The following is an 8,519-nucleotide window of genomic DNA, read 5'->3' as shown; positions in this document are numbered from 1 at the left end:
CGACTGACTAGCAAGGTCAGGCATCTGTTCCTTGTCCTGCAAACCCGGATGACTGGCTCCCTCTTCCAGCAACTCCCGCATGAGCTAGATGTCTTCGTCCGGATCCCAATGAGAAGTCTTCCCTTCCTTGAACTCAAGCATGAGTTCACCGCGGGCCTTGATGATAGCGTCGTCGGCAATAGAAATACACTACTCCCTTAGAGACTTAATCTCTACGGTCTTCTCAGCCAACTCACGCCTCAACTGCTCCAACTCACGCTCGCTATCCCTCAGACGCTGCTGAAACTCTTGCTCGGCCTTCCAGGCCGCCGCCTCCTTCTGGCGCAGGCTAGTGTTGGCCTTGGATACATCCTGTATTCATTTCTCCTGCGCCACGACAAACTTCCTCAAATGAAGACTGCTAGTGAGTACCTGCACAACAAAACATTGCCATCAGAACGAGATTCAGAAACAAAATCATCAAATACTACTGTCATACCTGAACGGCGTGGGCTACCCCCCAATCAGCCGCAGTGACTGCACCCATCTGGTTAAGACGCGCCTCGTCCGCCGGGAACAAAAATGAGTCAGCCAGCTTACTCATGGTAGTCGCATCAGAGTAAGTCGACGCATTAGCTGGAATCATGATGGTAATCATCCCAGCCTCTTCATCCATAACTGAGGTCTGGGACGACCCGGCTCCAGCTGCAGGCTACTGACTCGGCGGCGTCGCTAGCATATCCTCTACTCTCATGTCCTCCCTAGCTAAAGACTCCCTCCTCCTCTTCTCGTGGCGTCGGGTGATAGATTTGCTCGCGCTCGGGACGGTCAACTTCTTCATCAGTGACTCTGTAAGTGCAAACTCTCCAACGGTTAGTGGGTTCGGCCTGGACTCACCAAAAATGATATGGTTGCAGTATCGACTCAGACACACATCCCAAGTTTGCTTCAGCGAGGGGAAGGGAGTACCTCTCTGTATCGCCTCTACTCCGGCCCAAAGAATGCTGGTCCTCAGGTTGGACTCTGCTAGCACTACTCGCCAATTCCTCTGCTCTAATGGGATGGCTAACACTCTCTAGGTCGCTACGTCCAAGCCGTCTCTACTCTGCCCAACCCGATTAAACTCAAGCTCTGCAAACAAAAAACACAATCAAGATTTAGTAATCAAAAGTACGAAAGAAACAACTAAGTTCTCACCAGTAGCTCGCCAGCCGATCGAGATCTCACCCTGACCTCTCTCCTCAAAAACAGCCTGACCCCTCAGGTAGAAGTATCGGTCCTTCCAGTTCTTATCACTGGACCGTAAGTCGGTCACTAAGTGAGACCGATCATGCCTCAAGTTCAACAAATAACGACCCTTCTCTTTATTGTTCTCCTTCAAGAAGTACGAATACAGCAGCTCATGCAGCCTGAACCTCACTTGGTTCCGAACACAGAGGTCCTCCAAAGCTATTAGCAATCTCCAAGCATTCGGCATAAGCTGAGACGAGGCAATCATGAAGTGGTTCAGTACCTCCCACACGAGGCGAGGGACGGGTAGCCTCAACCCATCGTGAAACCACTTCTCATAAACACTGATCCAGCCCTTTGCCTCTCAGTCAACCCGCTCGTACGACTGCGGCATTCGGATATCAATCAAACTTGGAATGTGATACAAGGTCCAGATGCGCCACACATCACTATCTTTTAGCACGGGCGGATAATCTCTAGTCAAAATCACACTGCCTTGTTGGCTCGGCTCTTCCCCAGAGCCACTACCGGAAGAGGATAGACTACCAACTCTTTCGGAGTCTTCCCCACTTCTCCCATGCCTACCCGAACCACTCGGGCCGAGAGTACTTGTACCTAGGGCAGCTACACTAACTCCAGTCGGCACCCCAATCGGGACGCCCTCTTCAGGCATCATCACTATGGTGAGGGTACGCTCATACTCATCCCCAGCATCCACCACAATTTCACTCGAGCTTGCTGATTCAATGTTTGACATAACGGCTCGATCGTCCGTTCCTACCGACCGACTCGGTCCTAGGTTTGAAATTCTCAACTGTCAAAGAACCACTTGCCCTTAGTACCAACCCAGCTATCGATCGCCCTTCAGCACCATTTGACTTACCTGAAAAACCAATCTCCTAACCCTCGGTCAACCTTTGCCACCGACAGATCCAAAAACTGTCAGACAGTCACTCGCCCCCACCTAACCGATCGATTGAACCTCGCTCTTCGAGTCTTAAAACGTTAAGTGACCGTTCACCCCGAGCTACCAACCAAAACACCCGGCTATCACTCGACTTGTAATATCGGTTGACCTATTTACTGGATCCTAAACCCTAGTCGACTCTTGCTATCGATCGACCCGATCCCAAATTCAATATAGACCTCCTCCGCTCACCCCAAGTGACCGACCCACTCAACCCTGTGGGTCTACTCACCCTTACTCACCGTTTAACTAACTCAAAACCACCTGCTCGGTCTAGACGACCGAGCACCCTTTCACTACACATGCCCTCTCCACTCGGACAGACTAGACGACGTACCTCCCCTACGACTTCCCAAAACTATCACCCTATTCGGTCGGGCAGACCAACCGAATCAAGCAATACTATAACTCGACTTCTTCTTCCTCCTTTTTCCGTCCTAAATCCCCGAGAACATCCAAAAAACAAGAGAAAATCACTGGAAAATTATCAAAACACTCCAGAATCCAAGCCTATTCTACGAAACCAAAACCCTAATGTTAGTGTATATTAGTGTATGCCCTAGAAACCATTCGTGTTTTCGGTTTCAGAGCATTTTGTCTTGTATCTATATATATCATAAATAATAGAAGAAAGAGTTCTTCAATTCATATATGTAAATTGCTTCCTTTATTCAGTCATGCATTTAAAATAAAGTATGTATATGAATTGTCCAGATGATTCATTTAATAGGTAAATGAATTATCGAAAAGGGTTCCCTACGGAAGCAATATAAATTTGGGCAACTGATATTTACTAGCATACCGTATGCTTCCGAAAGATATCATGAGTTGATATAAGTACGGATGATTGATAGTCATGTCACTGGGCATTGGTATGGATTAACGGTTGTGAACTATTTTTCGAACGTGACCAAATAACGACAAATCACTTGGAAAAGCATGTAGTCAATGATTTATCGTTTGGTTATATCATGCACGATGTAGTCCTTTGACCTGAGACATTATAGCGGATCCGATATGGATGCATATGGTTCGTACGGTGTAAAGTACGAGACTAATCATGTTTCGTACAATAAAGCCTATTTGGTCATGCGTTGTTTCATATGTGGAAACGAACGATAGTCAAGAGGGATCCATTGACTCAGAAATATAGGATCGGAGTACCCTGACTCCATTCGGATTCGAGTTCCTAGACGAACACGATAAATGTCAGAAAACTGAATCCTGGCCAAAGTCTTATTAGTCATACAAAAGTAAGTTTGTGATGAACGTTTCGGACATTTTGTCGACAATTCGGTAAAGATCGAGTTTGATTTTGACGTTCCATGAATCCATACTCGATTAGGATATCTCAATGAAGGACTTTACCCCATGATACTTATGATCTGAAATGGGTTGATGAAGTTTTTTCTTCATCGTGGTTTAGGACTATGGCACATTGCTAGATTTTTACCATAGTCGTTAGGCCTCCGAACAGGTTTCCGGATTCATCCAAACCGGCTCACGGCTAATCCACGGTAGACCTACAGGGTCACACCAATAGCCTTGGGAAGTTAGAGAAGGATGAGAAGAAGAAATGATTATCCGAAGAGGGCTAGCACCTTCCGAGGGTAATAACGGGATTCTATAGTAATATTTACATAGAAATCATTTGTGACATTTTAAAGGTTAAAATGGTCAAGCATAATTAATTATATTTAATTATTATATCTTAGTGTTAAGTTAATGAATGAACAAAAATAACCTTCTAATAGTTAAAGGGTAAAAAGGGGTAATTTTTGGGTTGTTAATGTAAACTAGTTTAGTTTACATGGGCCCTTGAATAATATTGACTATTCAAAGGGTAGCATATAATTCGTGGGGTCCCTTTATAAAATAAGATTTTATTGGGCTTGGATGAAAAATAAATAATTGCAAAATTGCCCAAGTATATATAATGCAAAGGTTGCATTTTTGTTCATACCCACATTGTTCACTCAAACAAAACCAAAACTCTCTCTAAAAGCCACGACCACTCTCTAAACCTCTCAAGGTGGTGTAAAAGTGTGGAGGTCTCATTACTTTGAGGCTGATCTTCATCAATCCAAGCAAAGGAGTAGATATAATCTCTTTTCCAAGCTTTGTTTGAAAACCGGTTTTTAGAATCCATGCTTTCATGCTTTCATTCTCCATCTCCACCACTCTCATGCATCCTGAATCTATTAAATGGTATCAGAGCTAAAAGCTCCTTGCATGTCGAATTTATAAGCTAAAATGCATTTTCCATGTGTTCATATGTTCATCAAACTTGGTTGAGTTTGCATGTTAGGATATGGTTCAAAAAATTTTTTTCATAGTAGATCTTTACATGCATGTCTCGGCCATACATAGATCAGAGGTATATGTTCATTTCTCTCTCATTCTTATATGTTTGAATGATGAAATGGTTATATGAGCATGCCTTAGTATTGGATGAGTTGTTTGATGTAATAACATGTTTGATGCATGTGTATTGTCTCCCATCTCTTGATCTTTGGAAAACATGTTTTTCTTCTTGCTCTAATATGTTGTGGTATGTTAGAATATGATTTAAAGCATGTTTGGATGATGATTATTGCATGAAGTGTTTGAAAACTACATGCTGCATATATGTCATTTTCGGCCATGACTAGTTTTGCCATAAAAATGTCATTTCATTCATGTATTGATGAATGATGTTTTAGGAAATGTTGCATGATGATTCATTTAGAAAAATGTTCATGCATGTTCATTTCCATTACTTTGATTAAATGGTTTATGCTTTGACATGCTAAATGTGTTATCTTTAATTTGATTAAGTATATTTTTGCATGAAGTGTTGCAAATGTGTGCAAGTGTTTAGTGGTGGAATTTGATGTTAGCATAAAGTTATGGATTATTGATTCATATGATGAATTGTGATATTATGTATGTATGATGGTGGTAAATTTAATGTAGATGTTAATTTGATTAATTATCTTATAATGCATCATTGCATGACTAAATTATTATATTTTTGAAATGTAATAATTTGGTTTGTGAATGGTTTCAAAAATGATGATGCAAGATGACATGATTGTCTTTGAAAATAAATGTGTCATAAAAGTATTATTTTAGCTAAAAGTAACTTGTGTCATAGAATGATTATCTTGGAGTAATAAACCTACTTATCTATGCCATGCATGACTTTTGTGAAAAGTATTGAAATGATGCTAACAATTAAATAGTATACTTTGGGTGATATGACAAAGTTTGTGTAATGATTCCTATAAAATGTGTAATTATTGCATGCCCCAAAGTTATGATTATATTACCACATGAATATATATATATATAATATCTATTAATATATGATAATTTATATTTATATAATTATTGATATATATATATATTTAAATAATTGTTTATTTGGTATGAATTTTTATATTTTTTTGATGAATGAATATTGATTAGAGGGTTGATCATGGGCACCATTTGGTTTTCAAAATATTCAAAAGTGTTTGTATATTCTTTTATTAAATGGCTTGTAATAATTAAATTTTATTTATTTATTTTAATCGGGCATGCGTGCCTAGATCCATATGTAATGGAATCGGCTAACGGGAACCGAAGAGCATCCGGCGACGATCCAATCGAAGATATGGTATTAAGGTAAAAAGTTTGTCTTTAGGATGTATTTTCGAAAAGCCCCATGGTCAATCCACATGCTTTAATTTATGCATATGTGATATGTATGAATGGTTAATTAACATGGCATGCTAAAAATGAATTACTAAAGGTTAAACTAAAAATCTCCCCAATTTAAAATTATTAAATCCAAGTCTCCCATTGTGGGATAACTAAATTCTTTGATATAAATTTTAATATCCCAAGATTTCTATTATGTGAGGGATATAATCTTTATATCATAGAATTAAGTTGATCTTGTTCTTGGATGGATTTTCACCTTGACCAAGAATTCTATTATGAGGACATGATGAAAATGCCATCCTGAGAAAGCACAATGGTTCGGATTTAACTAGCCTAGGGTACCAAGAATTCTATTTGTGGGTATCCAAAGCTAGACAGGAATTAATCAAACCTTATATAGTGATATAAAAGGAAAAGAGTTTCCTACTTATTAGACTGAATTACCCAAGAATTCTATTATGTGAGGTTAATTGAATTTGATAAGAAATTGATTCCCCCTAGAAATTAATCCAACGAAATTTCCGAATCCTATTTAAGGGAGTATAGGACTCGAATAAAAATGGGGACTAATTTGATTATGCATTAAAAGTTTAAAAGATTACAAACACTAATATTTTATTTTTCTTTGCAGTTTCATCTTTGTGATAAATAATCGAAAAAAAATGGCCACAATGTTCCCTAAGATAATGGACAATAACATGTTAACCAGACCCAACCTAAAAGATTGGCTAAGAAATCTTAGAATTGTTCTAGATTTTGAAAGAATTGCCTATGTCCTGGAAGCACCTCTTCACTTGATATTGGACTGGATGCTCCACAAACTGAGCTTGATGCTCTTGAAAAGTGGAGAGAGGATAGTAGGAGGGCTAAAAATTACATGTTACCTCCATGAATAGAGAACTTCAAACTAAGCATGAGAGGTTTCAAATGCTTATGATATCCTCATAGCTCTACAAGAGTTGTATAGCGAAAATCCAAGAGTGGTTGAGTATGAATTGTGTGCATCCCTCTTTAGCATGAAGTTGAGGGAAGGGGAACCTCCGTGATCATACTCTTAAAATGATCAATGGATTAGATCGACTGATGATATGGGGTGGTCATGCCAAACCGCCTCAAAGTGAATTTGATTCTACAATCCCTTCCTCAAGTTATAAACCGTTTATAACTAACTACAATCTCAATAGGATTGAGAGAAACCTCTCTAAACTGCTAAATGAGCTTAAAGAATTTCACAACAGAATGTGAAAGGGAAGGGACAGTGAGGATGTCTTTGTCGCCTCCACTAGCAGGGCCAATAAAAACCCAAAGTGCTACCAAAGAGGTCCAAAAGTTGGACCCAAAAGAGCTTCAAGAAGCTAGCGGCAAAGGCGAGAGGGCCGATGCAAAAGGAAAATGTTTCCACTGTGGAAAAGATGGACACTAGAGAGGAACTGTCCTCAATACCTGAACGTCTGAAGAAAGCAAAGGAAAAGCAGTACGAACCAATGTCTTATGATTGAATATGAATTAAGTGTTAATTCAGATAGTCATTCCTGGATATTAGATTCAGCAGCAACATCTCATGTTTGTATGTCTTTGCAGGTACTTCAGAATAGTTCTGAGGTGACAAAAGGCGAGATCATTTTGAGGATGGCAAATGGGGCACAAGTTCAGCCGAGGAATGGAACTTGCTCACTAAGACTACCTTCAGGACATGTTTGAATTTGTTTAAAGTATTGTCCTTTGAAAAGGCCACAAGAAACATCATTTCTATTTCTGCTTTGTGAAGGTATTATATGTACTGTTAATGGAATAATGTTCAATACATTTTGGAAATGTTTTAGTTGGTAAGTTGTGAATACAAATGGTTTGTTGTCTTAGAATTGAATGACTATGCTTCATCATACCATTTCAATAAAAGAACTCGATCTGAATCAAACCTAAAATTCTATGGCATCATAGATTGGGTCATATAGGAAAGAGAAGATTAATATAGCTTGGAGAAAATGGGATCCTAAACTCATTGGTTCTGACCCTATCAACCTGTGAATCATGCTCCAAGGAAAGATGACCAAGTCTCCCTTTAAGAGTAAAGGAGAGCGAGCTAAAGAACTTTTAGAACTCATACATAGATGTGTGGTGACCATTTAGTACTTTAGCTAGGGGAGGATTTGAATATTTCATTACCTTTACAGATGATATGTAACGATATGGGTATTTGTATTTAATGAAATACAAATCTAAATCCTTTGAAAATTCAAAGAATTCAAGAATGAATAGAAAATCAACTGGAAAGAGTATTAAAATACTACGATCAGATCGGGGGTGAATACTTGAGTACAGAGTTTCAAGAGTTCTTAAAAAAAATGGGATCATCTCACAATGACTCCTCCTTATACACCCCAGCTTAAGGAGTGTCTAAAAGGAGAAATCGTACCTTATTGGATATGGTACGATCAATGGTGAGTTTTACAGACTTCAATGTCTCTGTGGGGTACGCTCTCCAGACCGCTGTGCACATCCTGAATAGGGTCCCGTCTAAACTGTCCAGAAAACACCGTATGAGATATGGTATGGAAAACGTTCAAGTCTGAATTATGAAGATTTGGTGCTGCCCAGATTATGTTAATTGGTTAAATCTGATAAGCTGATGTTAATCGAGAAGGGTCGGTTCATT

Source organism: Pistacia vera, unplaced genomic scaffold, assembly GCF_008641045.1.
Source record: "Pistacia vera cultivar Batoury unplaced genomic scaffold, PisVer_v2 Contig211, whole genome shotgun sequence".
In the NCBI taxonomy this organism is placed as follows: Eukaryota; Viridiplantae; Streptophyta; class Magnoliopsida; order Sapindales; family Anacardiaceae; genus Pistacia; species Pistacia vera.
This window is presented reverse-complemented; position numbering follows the sequence as displayed.